Here is a 13,425-nt window from a genome sequence, read left to right on the forward strand (position 1 = left end):
TAGCATGAAGGGCTGTTGAATTTTCTCAAAGGCCTTTTCTGCATCTATTGAGATAATCATGTGGTTTTTGTCTTTGGTTCTGTTTATATGCTGGATTACGTTTATTGATTTGCATGTGTTGAACCAGCCTTGCATCCCAGGGATGAAGCCCACTTGATCATGGTGGATAAGCTTTTTGATATGCTGCCGGATTTGGTTTGCCAGTACTTTACTGAGGATTTTCACATCGATGTTCATCAGGGATATTGGTCTAAAATTCTCTTTTTTTGTTGTGTGTCTGCCAGGCTTTGGTATCAGGATGATGCTGGCCTTGTAAAATGAGTTAGGGAGGATTCCCTGTTTTTCTATCTTATCGGAATAGTTTCAGAAGGAATGGTACCAGCTCTTCTTTGTACCTCTGGTAGAATTCAGCTGTGAATACATCTGGTCCTGGACTTTTTTTGGTTGGTAGGCTATTAATTATTGTCTGAATTTCAGAGCGTGTTATTAGTCTGTTCAGATATTCAAGTTCTTCCTGCTTTAGTCTTGGGAGAGTGTATGTGTCCAGGAATTTATCCATTTCTTCTAGATTTTCTAGTTTTTTTGCATAGAGGTGTTTATAGTATTGTCTGATGGTAGTTTGCATTTCTGTGGGATTGGGGGTCATATTCCCTTTATCATTTTTTATTGCATCTAGTTGATTCTTCTCTCTTTTCTTCTTTATTAGTCTTGCTAGCAGTCTATTTTGTTGATCTTTTCAAAAAAACATCTCCTGGATTCATTGATTTTTTTTTGAAGGTTTTTTTTTGTGTCTCTATCTCCTTCCGTTGTGCTCTGATTTTAGTTATTTCTTGTCTTCTGCTAGCTTTTGAATTTGTTTGCTCTTGCTTCCCTAGTTCTTTTAATTGTGATGTTAGGGTGTCGATTTTAGATCTTTCCTGCTTTCTCTTGTGGGCATTTAGTGCTATAAATTTCCCTCTACACACTGCTTTAAATGTGTCCCAAAGATTCTGGTACGTTGTGTCTTTGTTCTCATTGGTTTCAAAGAACATGTTTATTTCTGCCTTAATTTCATTATTTACCCAGTAGTCACTCAGGAGCAGGTTCAGTTTCCATGTGGTTGTGTGGTTTTGGGTAAGTTTCTTAATCCTGAGTTCTAATTTGATTGCACTGTGGTCTGAGAGACAATTTGTTTTAATTTCTATTCTTTTACATTTGCTGAGGAGTGCTTTACTTCCAACTGTGTGGTCAATTTTGGAATAATTGCAAAGTGGTGCTGAGACAAATATATATGCTGTTGATTTGGGGTGGAAAATTCTGTAGATGTCTATTAGGTCTGCTTGGTGCAGAGCTGAGTTCAAGTCCTGGATATACTTGTTAACCTTCTGTCTCATTGATCTATTTAATATTGACAGTGAAGTGTTAAAGTCTCCCATTATTATTGTGTATGAGTCTACATCTCTTTGTAGGTCTCTAAGGAGTTGCTTTATGAATCTGAGTGCTCCAGTATTGGGTGCATATATCTTCAGGATACTTAGCTTTTCTTGTTGAATTGATCCCTTTACCACTATGTAATGGCCTTCTTTGTCTCTTTTGATCTTTGTTGCTTTAAAGTCTGTTTTGCCAGAGACTAGTATCACAAACCCTGCTTTTTTTTTGCTTTCCATTTGTTTGGTAGATCTTCCTCCATCCCTTTATTTTGAGCCCACGTGTGTCTCTGCACATGAGACGGGTCTCCTGAATACAGCACACTGATGGATCTTGACCCTTTATCCAGTCTGTGTCTTTTAATTGGAGCATTTAGTCCATTTACATTTAAGGTTAATACTGTTATGTGTGAATTTTATTCTGTCATTATGATGTTAGCTGGTTATTTTGCCCATTAGTTGATGCAGTTTCTTCCTAGCATTGATGGTCTTTACAATTTGGCATGTTTTGCAGTGGCTTGTCCTGGCTGTTGCTTTCCGTGTTTGGTGCTCCCCTCAGGAGCTCTTGTAAGTTAGGCCTGGTGGTGACAAAATCTCTCAGGATTTGTTTGTAAAGGATTTTATTTCTCCTTCACTTAAGAGGCTTAGTTTGGCTGGATATGAAATTCTGGGTTGAAAATTCTTTTCTTTAAGAATGTTAAATATTGGCCCCCCTCTCTTCTGGCTGGTAGAGTTTCTGCTGAGATATCTGCTGTTAGTCTGATGGGCTTCCCTTTGTGGGTAACCTGACCTTTCTCTCTGGCTGCCCTTAACATTTTTTCCTTCACTTCAGTCTTGGTGAATCTGACAACTATGTGTCTTGAGGTTGCTTTTCTCGAGGAGTATCTTTGTGGCATTCTCTGTATTTCCTGAATTTGAATGTTGGCCTGACTTGCTAGGTTGGGGAAGTTCTCCTGGATAACATCCTGAAGAGTGTTTTCCAACTTTGTTCCCATCTCCCTGTCACTTTCACGTACTCCAATCAAACCTAGATTTGGTCTTTTCACGTAGTCCCGTATTTCTTGGAGGCTTTGTTTGTTTCTTTTTACTCTTTTTTCTCTAAACTTCTCTTCTCGCTTTATTTCATTAATTTGAACTTCAATCACTGATACCCTTTCTTCCACTTGATCGAAACGGCTCTTGAAGCTTGCGCATGCATCACCTAGTTCTCATGCCATCGTTTTCAGCTCCGTCAGGTCATTTAAGGTCTTATCTATACTGTTTATTCTAGTTAGACAAAAGGTCTAATCTTTTTGAAGGTTTTTAGCAGAGGCTGCAGAACAGCCAATATTGCAGATCAGCAATGTTGATGCTATTCCTTTCTGTTTATTAGCTTTCTTTCTAACAGTCAGGTCCCTCAGCTGCAGGTCTGTTGGAGTTTGCTGGAGGTCCACTCCAGACTCTGTTTGCCTGGGAATCACTTGTGGAGTCTGCAGAATAGCAAACGTTGCAGAACAGCAAATATTGCTGCCTCATCCTCCCTCTGGAAGCTTTATCCCATAGGGGCACCCACCTGTATGAGATGTCAGTTGGCCCCTACTGGGAGATGTCTCCCAGTTAGGATACATGGGGGTCAGGGACCTACTTGAGGAGACAGTCTGTCTGTTCTCTGAGCTCAAACACCGTGATGGGAGAACCAGTTCTGTTTTCAGAGCTGTCAGACAGGGACATTTAAGTCTACAGAAGTTTCTGCTGTCTTTTGTTAGGCTATGCCCTGCCCCCAGAGGTGGAGTCTACAAAGGCAGCAGGCCTTGCTGAGCTACAGTGGGCTTTGCCCAGTTTGAGCTTCCCCAGTTGCTTTGTTTACCTACTCAAGCCTCAGCAATGTTGGATGCCCCTCCCCCTGCCAGGCTGCTGCCTTGCAGGTCCATCTCAGACTGCTGTGCTAGCAGTGAGCAAGGGTCCCTGGGCATGGGACCCACTGAGCCAGGTGTGGGATATAATCTCCTGGTGTGCTGTTTGCTAAGACCATTGGAAAAGCGCAGTATTTGGGTGGGAATGTCCTGTTTTTCCAGGCACTGTCTGTCACGGCTCCCCTTGGCTAGGAAAGGGAAATCCCCTGACCTCTTGCATTTCCCTGGTAAGGCAATGCCCCACCCTGCTTCTGCTCACCCTCCATGGGCTGCTCCCAATGTCCAACCAGTCCTGATGAGATGAACCAGGTACCTCAGTTGGAAATGCAGAAATCACCTGTCTTCTGCATCGATCATGCTGGGAGCTGTAAACTGGAGCTGTTTCTATTCGGCCATCTTGGAACCTCAATGTATTTTTAAAAAAGGAAAACATACAATCTTAGTTGCTGGGCGAGTTCTTATGAATCAACTTGAAATCACCTTTTTCCTCTTTCATAATAGCTACTTATTTTAGTTGACATGTCAACTATGATTAGATATTAACTATCTTTTTCTAGTTAAAATTTTGCTAGCTTTCAAACAATAATTCCAACTCTAGTATACATATACACATGTAACGTACATAACTCTAATATATATATGCATGCATGGGTACACATTAAGCCAGATCTAACATAAATTTAGATATGCTGAGAAAGCCACATTTTCTTCAGATCTCTAAATGACCATTATTTACACAAATATGACCAGTGCTCACTCTTATTGAGGCCAATGCAATATTATTAAGGTGATTGTTTCAAAGAGAAATTAAATGGATAATTATTTGTTGAATACTGTCAAATAAAGAGTTGTCTTTTTTTACATGTTGTTATTTCAGTCTGACCCAAATAATTTTTATACTTTTCATTCTACCATGCCTGAAAACAGCTTCATATATCAACCATTTCTACTTTGGTGGTGCTTTGAGAATGGCCTCTTAATGTTTATTTAAGTGCGATAAATAAACCTGACATTTATAGGAATAAAGGACATCGATATAAGTTATCCAGCCACATGCCCAGCTACAACTCAATGGATAGTTCTGTTAAAGGAAGAAAAGAAGAATAGCATTTAACAGACAACTGCTGTTGCCCCAGTCCACAGCTGTGGCCCAATCTGTGTTGTGCATCCTTCTTCTCACAGAGGACATGCTAACCTGAACCCCAAGCAAGAAGGACCAAAGTCCCATGCAGTTACTGTATCCAACCCAAAGTTCAGGATCTGTGGGCTGTGCATTCCACCATGTTCACAAGTGGCTCCTTGATGGCCTGTGATCTATAAGAAAATCATTTTTGACCTCTTGGGCCACATCCAATAAAGAATGGGGGAATATGATCAAAATAGTATCAATAAAATTTTTTATTTGGTAAATGGAAGATGGGGAAAAACACAGAAGTCACTGGTTGATATTGTTAGGCTTTGTTCCCAACCAAATCTCATCTTGAATTGTAATCCCCATAATCCCCACTTGTTGAGGGAGACTGGCGGGAGGTGATGACATCATGATGGCGGTGTCCCCCATGCTGTTCTCATAATACTAAGTGACTTCTCATGAGATATGGTGGTTTTATAAATATCTGATTGCTCCTCCTTCACACACTCTGTCTCTCAACTGCTGCCATATAAGATGTGCCTGTTCCCCTTCCACCATGACTGTAAGTTTCCTGAGACCTCCTCATCCATGTGGGATGAATAAACCTATTTTATTTATAAAGTACTCAGTCTTGGGCAGTTCTTTATAGCAGTGTGAGAATGGATTAATACACGGGTCTATTGCAGTAGTGGAATTCTGTAGGTCAGACATTGTAAAGATTTTGTTGTGACCATGTAGAAAATTCCTTGTTCTTACTCTGGATCCACTCTCTGAGGAATTGCCCTATTTATTATTCTCTCTGACTCACAGGTTTGTCTTTTGGGAGATATTTCTTACCAATATTTTGAGGTACTTTCATTGCTAAAGAAGAGAAGCCACAAGCCTGGGTGGTCTAAGCTTTAGGGGGTGATTTATTGACCCCTAAGTCATTCACCAGGGCTTCTAGCCTCTGCCTCTAGGGAAGCAGGCTGTGAAAGTGACTTGGGCCCAGGAAGCCATGCTCTTTAGTACTGACTTATCTCCAGCATGCAGACTTTTAGCCAAGTGCTTCCAGTTAGTTTAATTTGAGAATAACATGATCAGAAATATCTTCCTATCTTGGTTTTGTGGTGTATAGACTCTCATTTATTGGTCAGTTGCTGTTCTTGACCATCCCTGTTTTCCTTAATTTAACCCTTGCTACTTTGAGGACATTTGAAACTATGGGCATTGGTGAGAAGACAACTCTTAAACTGCTTTTGCCCCTGACTGGCTCACATTTGAAACTACTCAGCATATTGACAGAGAACACCCCCTAGCCAAATTTCCTCTCTTTGGTTCTCTGCTTTGGAAATGTGAAGCTGTTAATATCTCCTTCTTTCTTTTTTAGTACTTATTACATGGCATAGACAGTGAACAGCAATCACCAATACCCGGACATTTTTAAACTATGTTGCTAAGGACCATGGTCTTAGTGTATCAGGCCTATCTTCTAAGTTATCAATGTAATAGTTTTGCAAATTTTCATTATGACATGACCACAGTGAAGTCACCAGCTTCCTGCCCACATTATTACACTGTTGCCATATATTTTAAGTTTTATTTAGGGAAGTGCCAAGTATCCAGTATCAATTTTTGTGATAGAGAATAGACCAAGATGCTCTAACAGAGACCAAGGGTCTCAAATGAGATGGGACTAGTATTTCTCTTATGTACTGGTTCATGCACAGGAGGGTATAAAAGCAGGTGGGGAGCTCTGACTTTCAAGATCACCCAGGAACCCATCCCTGCATGTGGTTTCCATTTCTCTGTTTGCCATCAGAAAGGGGAAAGGAAAGAGCAGCTTTGAAATAGAAATACGCTCTGGAAGTTGGCCAAGTTGGTTTGCACTATTAAAAAGTCAACAATTGATTCTTAACTTTTCTAATTTGTACATTCTGGACTAAATACATTTCTTTTAATAATTAAATCTGGGACATAAAATAATGAGCTATATAATTATTTAAATATTTTGGGATATGTTTACATAAAACATTAATCTAACTTTATTACTTTATTACTGTCTATTTTCAGATGAACTTTCAGGGAAGAATGTATGGAGTAAGAGAAAAAACACCAGGTAAATGCTATTCTGTACCTGTGTGTGTGTGTGTGTGTGTGTGTGTGTATTTAATTTAAAAAACTGCTAGAGGTTTTCATTATTAACCTACACTCATCATAATGATCTGTAATATGAAATATATTAAAGATATCAACAAATGATGTTGAAAGAATGCAAAAAATGAACTTTGATTTTTTTATTATAAAATAAACTAAAAATGAATTATCCACCTAAATGTAAAATCTAAAACATAAAATCTTTAAAAGTAAACATAGGAGAAAAATCTTTGTGATCTTGGGGTAGAAAGAGATTTCTAGCTATCACACCAAAAGTGCAAGCCATGAAAGAAAACAAAATTGATAAATTGGGCTTCAGTAAAACTAAAAATGTTTGTGCTTTAAAGACACTTAAGATAAAAAGAAAAGCCACAGATTGGCAGAAAATATTTGCAAGATAGAACTGATAAAGCATTTCTATACAGAATATATAAATAACTCTTAAAACTTAATAATAAGGAAAGATGGGTAGAACTTTATTCAGACACTTTCTGTCACCAAAGAAGACAATGGGTGGCAGACAAACACATAAAGGGATGACATAAAGAGATGCTCATTAGCCATTAGGGGATTGCAAACGAAAACCACAATGAGATGACATTACATCCCTATTAGAATCTCTAAGGATTGACTATACCAAATGTTAGTGAGCATGTTAGAGCAACTGGATCTCTCATACACTGCTGGTGGGAGTGTATAATGGTACAAGAATTTTGGAAAAAGACTTTGCAGTTTCTTAAGAAGCTAATCATACACCTTTCATAGGTTTTTGCCATGCCTTTGCTATGCAGTAACCAAAGTTTTAAAAAACACATATGAACATAAGGATTTGTACAAGGATGCTCATAGCAGCTTTATTTTTATTATGCTAAAATTAGAAACAAAATGTTTATCAACAAGTGGATGGATAAGCAAATTGTGGCATAGCCATATAATGAAATAATATTTAGCAATTTGAAAGGTGGACTATTGATGTGCAATAACATGGACACACTTCACATTGATTAAGCTGAATGAAAAATGCTAGAAAAAAAGCCCTTACTGTATGATTTTATTTATATAACATTCTAGAAAATGCAAAAAAATCTATGATGATAGCAGATCAATGATAATGAGGGGATAAAGAGGAGGGATGGGAAGGAGGATTTCAATTAATATAAGGACACGTTAGGGTATGACAGATATATTCGTTTATTTGATTATGGTGATGATTTTATGGCTATATACATAGGTCAAAGCTTATTAAATTGTGTACTTTAGACATGTAGTCTTTTATGGTGTTTATTATTCTCTGATAAAACTTAAAATTAAACATTTTAGGTTGGTGCAAAAGTAATTGCAGTTTGGGCTGTGAATTTTAAATCATTATAACTAGGCTCAAACACATCTTTATTAATCACAATAGGAGCCATTACAATCAACACATTTTTGCCAACAAGAAATAAGTTTGTTTATTCCAGTAGGGTAAAAATCTGTGCTTCAGGATTCGACAAATACTTAGAAAGCATTTTCTGCATCCTACTGGTTGTGGAAGTGTTTGCCCTGCAAAAAGTTGTCGAAATGCCTGAAGAAGTGGTAGTTAGTTGGCAAGAGGTTAGGTGAATATGGCAAACGAGGCAAAACTTCGTAGCCCAATTCATTCAACTTTTGAAGCGTTGGTTGTGTGATGTGCAGTCGGGCATTGTGAAGAATTGGGCCCTTTCTGTTGACCAATGCCAGCTGCAGGCATTGCAGTGTTTGGTGCATCTCATTGATTTGCCGAGCATACTTCTCAGATATAATAGTTTCACCAGTTTTCAGAAAGCTGTAGTGGACGAGACTAGCAGCAGACCACCAAATAGTGACCATGACTTTTTTTCTGATGCAAGTTTGACTTTGGGAAGGGCTTTGGAGCTTCTTCTTGATCTAACCACTGAGCTGGTTGTGGCTGGTTGTCATATATCCACTTTTCATGGCATGTAACAGTCCGATTGAGAAATGGTTTGTTGTTGTTGCATAGAATAAGAGAAAACACTTCAAAAAGAAGATTTTTTAAATTTTCGCTCAGTTCATAAGACACCCACTTATCGAGCTTTTTCACCCTTCCAATTTGCTTCAAATGGCGAACTACTGTAGAACGGTCAATATTGACTTCTTTGGCAACTGCTTATGTAGTTGTAAGAGGATCAGCTTCGATGATTGCTCTCAATTGGGTCGTTGTCAACTTCCGATGGCTGGCCACTATGTTCCTCATCTTCAAGGCTCTTGTCTCCTTTGCAAAACTTCTTGAATGCTCACTGCACTGTACATTTGTTAGCAGTTCCTGGGCCAAATGCGTTGATGTTGCGAGTTGTCTCTGTTGCTTTATGACCCATTTTGAACACCAATCGCTCGAATTTTCTTTTTGTCTAACGTTATTTCCATAGTCTAAAATAAATACAAAATAAAGAGCAAATAACAAGTCATTATCCAAAAAACCATAAAGTGAGAAATATGTATTAAAATGATGTATAATATAGCCACATTTATTTAAGAATGTATTCCAATATCAATTGGCAAATTTCAACAATGCAAAAACCACATTATGTTTGCACCAATATAATATAATAGTGTCTTTATTAAGTTCTTATAATTCATAATCTAAGCAGAATGGCTGTGTATAATTTAAACATTAAATTTTAATTTAAATTTAATTACATTTTACATAGTAATTAAGAAGAGTTTTCTATTTGTAACTCCTTGTTATAAAGATTGATCATTGCATTTCATGTTTTGCATGCTATCAAACTAAAACCAGATACACAAAGACTCACTTTTAAAGAACTTTTTAATACTACAAAAAGTTCCACATGTCATTAAAAGACAATTGCTAATTCAAATGATAATGTATTTAGTTAAAGCTGCCAAGGTCACACAAATCAGTTTAAAATTACAAAACAAGGCCAGGCATGGTGGTTCACGCCTGTAATCCTAGCCCTTTGGGAAGCTGAGGTGGGTGGATCATGAGGTCAGGAGTTCAAGAGCAGCCTGGCCAACATGGTGAAACCCTGTCTCTATTGGGAAAAAAAAAAAAAAAAATAGCTAGGCATGTTGGCACGTGCCTGTAATCCCAGAACTTGGGAGGTTGAGGCAGAAGAATTATTCGAACCAGGACCTGGGAGGTGGAGGTAGCAGTGAGCCGAGATCACGCCACTGCACTCCAGCCTGGGCTACAGAGCAAGATTCTGTCTAAAAAAAAAAACCAAAATAAAAAGCCAATTTTTTTTTTTTTAGCTTTTACAAATATTATAGTATCTCCCATTAGATTTGATGTCATTATGCATTCTTCATTAAATCTTTACATTTATTTAGATTTTGAATGAAATCTTTATAATATAAACTAGATGTTAAAAAAATTAGTGTTTTACTTATTAACTTTAGATATGAATTGATTTTATTGATATTTGCCCTTAGAAATATGCATAGAAAAGTTATTTTAAAGAGCCATTTTAACAATTTAAGATGCATTTTATTTTAAGGGAAAATGTAGTGCTTGCCTTTTTTCCTCTCTTTTCTCTTTCTTTCCTTCTCATTCTTCTTCCCATCTCTCTTCTTTCTCTTTGCATTACTTTTTCTTTTGGCTGCTCTTTAAAACTTATTTTTAGGGATTTACTATTTGGGGGTTCTGGTGATATAACACACTATGAGTTCTATTTTTTCTTTGGTTATTCATTTTCTTGTTGGTGAGAAAGGGCTATCAGACATGCCTGTAGGTGGAAGTTGATGAAGGAGAAGTGGGGACAATGGTGGGTGGATGTTGTGGGCTGCGGCTGTTGCAGGTGTTTGGGAAGGGAATGGACCCAGACACTGTAGCAGTTATTGAAGGTTTTGTGGTCTTTTAAGAAAGAATGTTCTGTATCATTGTAAGCCAATTAAAGTGTTACACTTATAATGATCATACATAATGACTTCGTTGAGCAAAAAAACTATCATTTTAATATCTTTTGTCTTCTTAAAATCTTATTGGTTATAAAAAGTCAAAGGGCCTAAGTTGGTATAAATTTGATTTCTTTTTTTTTTTTTTTTTTTTTTTTTGAGACGGAGTCTCGCTCTGTCGCCCAGCGCTGGAGCTGCAGTGGGCCGGATCCTCAAGGCTCTACTTGCAAGCTCCGCGGCGTGCCCGTGGTCTCACGCCCATTTTTTTTCCGCCCTGCCTCAGCCTCACCGAGTGGGGACTAAAGGCGCCCGCCCCCTCGCCCGGCGAGGTTTTTTGTATTTTTCGTAGAGACGGGGTTTCACTGTGTTAGCCAGGATGGTCTCGATCTCCTGACCTTGTGATCCACCCGCCTCGGCCTCCCAAAGTGCTGGGATTACAGGCTTGAGCCACCGCGCCCGGCCAATTTGATTTCTTATACTATCCCTTGGAAAGAAAATTTGTTATGTGGCCTTTTTCCTAGGACAACTACCATATCCCAGTTTCTGCAGAACTGTCCCAATTTTATATGCATTCATCTCTTTCAGTCATCATTTAACAGATATGTGACTTTGGAAAAGTTGTTTAACTTCTTTGAGCATTGTTTTCCTCATAAGAGTAGGGCTACTTTAAGAAATAAATCAGGTAACCTATGTACTACAGTGCTCGGCCCATAACAGTGACCAAACAAATATAGGTATTATTCCTACTGCTGTCATTAATTGCTTTGAGTCAGGTTGTTATCATTTAATACAATGAGACTTCATTTTATACAGTAATAAAATATTTTATGCAAATTTAATTTTAGTTGTTAAAGTCATATATTCCTATTAGATCAATTGTTTAGTGTCTTCGTCAGTTAATGCTCTTTATTACTACAAATTAAATAAGATTGCTCTCAGTGATTGATTGGCTGTCCAGGCTGATCTTTTAAATGTGGATAATGAGTAATAAGGGATGAGTAATCTTTCTAGATTTCTTACTTTCTAGAAGACTTCATTTGGAAGCTAAGACTGCTATTATCAGCGCTCTTGATACAGATAAATTGCAGACTTTTGTTGATTTAACTTTAGCTGTTACTATCTTGATATGTTGATTTTGTTCTTAGGACAGCCATACATTCAGATCTTTCACAACAACCCAAACCCACAATGCCATCCTGCTGTGCCCCATGAGGTACACTTAGGCTTGTTGTATTATATGTTGTGCCTTTTAAAATTATTCTTTAATAAAAGTAAAGAATAATTCTTATCTATCACCCTTCAATTTAATGAAGAAAATTTATAAAGAATATGAATATATGAAGGGAAGCTACTAAAATACTTAATTAGAAAAGGGACATAAGTAAATGCTTTGATAAATATTATTAGATCTGGGTCATATCTCCAATATGATACAAAGTAGTTAAATCTTGTTATGCCTTATCAATGCTTTTTTTTTTTTTTTTGAGATGAAGTCTTACACTGTTGCCCAGGCTGGTGTGCAGTGGTATGATCTCGGTTTGCTGCAACCTCTGCCTCCTGGGTTCAAGTGATTCTCCTGCCTCAACCTCCTGAGTAGCTGGTACTACAGGCGCATGCCACCACGCCCGGCTAATTTTTGTATTTTTAGTAGAGACGAGGTTTCACAATGTTGGCCAGGCTGGTCTCGAACTCCTGACCTTGTGATTTGCCTGCCTCGGCCTCCCAAAGTGCTGGGATTACAGGCATAAGCCACCGTGCCCGGCCATCAGTTCTTCTTAAATGTGTCTTATGAAACACTAAGATACTAAGAATAGTTTACAGATATTCTGAGAAAAAAAAAATACCGAACTCAAATTAGTTGGGAAATCCTTAGGTTATGGGAAATCCCTAGGTTAATCTAAGTTAAATAGATTTTTTTTTTCTATAGAAATTGTCAGTCTTCACTAAGGTAAATGCACTATAAAGAAACACACACACACACACACACACACACACACACACACTCATATAATTTATATGGTTGTGGGATGTTTCCTCTTTTTATTTTTTATATTTATTGACATCAGCATTCCTCAAGACATATAAACAAATAGAGTTTAAAATCTGATTTAAAGGAAGACTTGTGAAATATCCAGTAAAGAAGTGTTAGCCTAATAGCAGATAGTGGGGTGGGGTGAGATTGTTCCTATCCGTCATCTGGTTTGCACAGACCTTTTTCACCTGTCTCAAGAGTCAACTCTGTTCTCAGTGAGTCCCTGCTGGAGCAACAGCATGGCCAGGGAACTGGCCATCTGAACCTTTTCATCTACGGGGCCACCTGAGCTGAGCTGTGACTTTCTGCAGTGGCAAGACACAAACATGGCTACAGACCTTTTAAAACATGCTGGTAAAAGACATCCTGCTCTTAACGTTTCAAACACAACTTTTGTACCTAAATCCAAATTACTCTATTAGAGATAAGTTGCAGCAGTTGTTTAATATTTAAAACCAATATACTTCAGGTAATTTAGAGAACAGTTTGTTCACCTGAGAAGGGAAGTGGGAGAGTGGTATTTGATTTGAGGGTCTAGGTGCTAAAATGATTTCTCCTGGGAGTCCCTAAAACACATTAAGATAAAAAAAAAATCCTATCTTACAGGGAATCTTATAACTCCCCACACTGTATCACAGTTCTTCTGGATAACGATTATTTATTTATTTATTTTTTAAGACAGTTAAATAGATCTTTTTTTTTTTTTTATTATAGACATTCTCAGTCTTCTCTAAGGTTAAATGCATTATTTGTTTATGTATTTATTTATTGCCCAGGCTGGGGTACAGTGGCCCAATCATGGCTCACTACAGTCTTAAACTCCTGGGCTCCAGTGATCCTCCTGCCTCAGCCTCCCCAGTAGATGGAATGACAGGACATGCCACCACACTGACTAATTTTAAATTTTCTTTTATACAGATGGGGAGTCTCACT

Source organism: Rhinopithecus bieti, unplaced genomic scaffold (genome assembly GCF_001698545.2).
Source record: "Rhinopithecus bieti isolate Rb0 unplaced genomic scaffold, ASM169854v2 scaffold_35900, whole genome shotgun sequence".
Classification (NCBI taxonomy): Eukaryota; Metazoa; Chordata; class Mammalia; order Primates; family Cercopithecidae; genus Rhinopithecus; species Rhinopithecus bieti.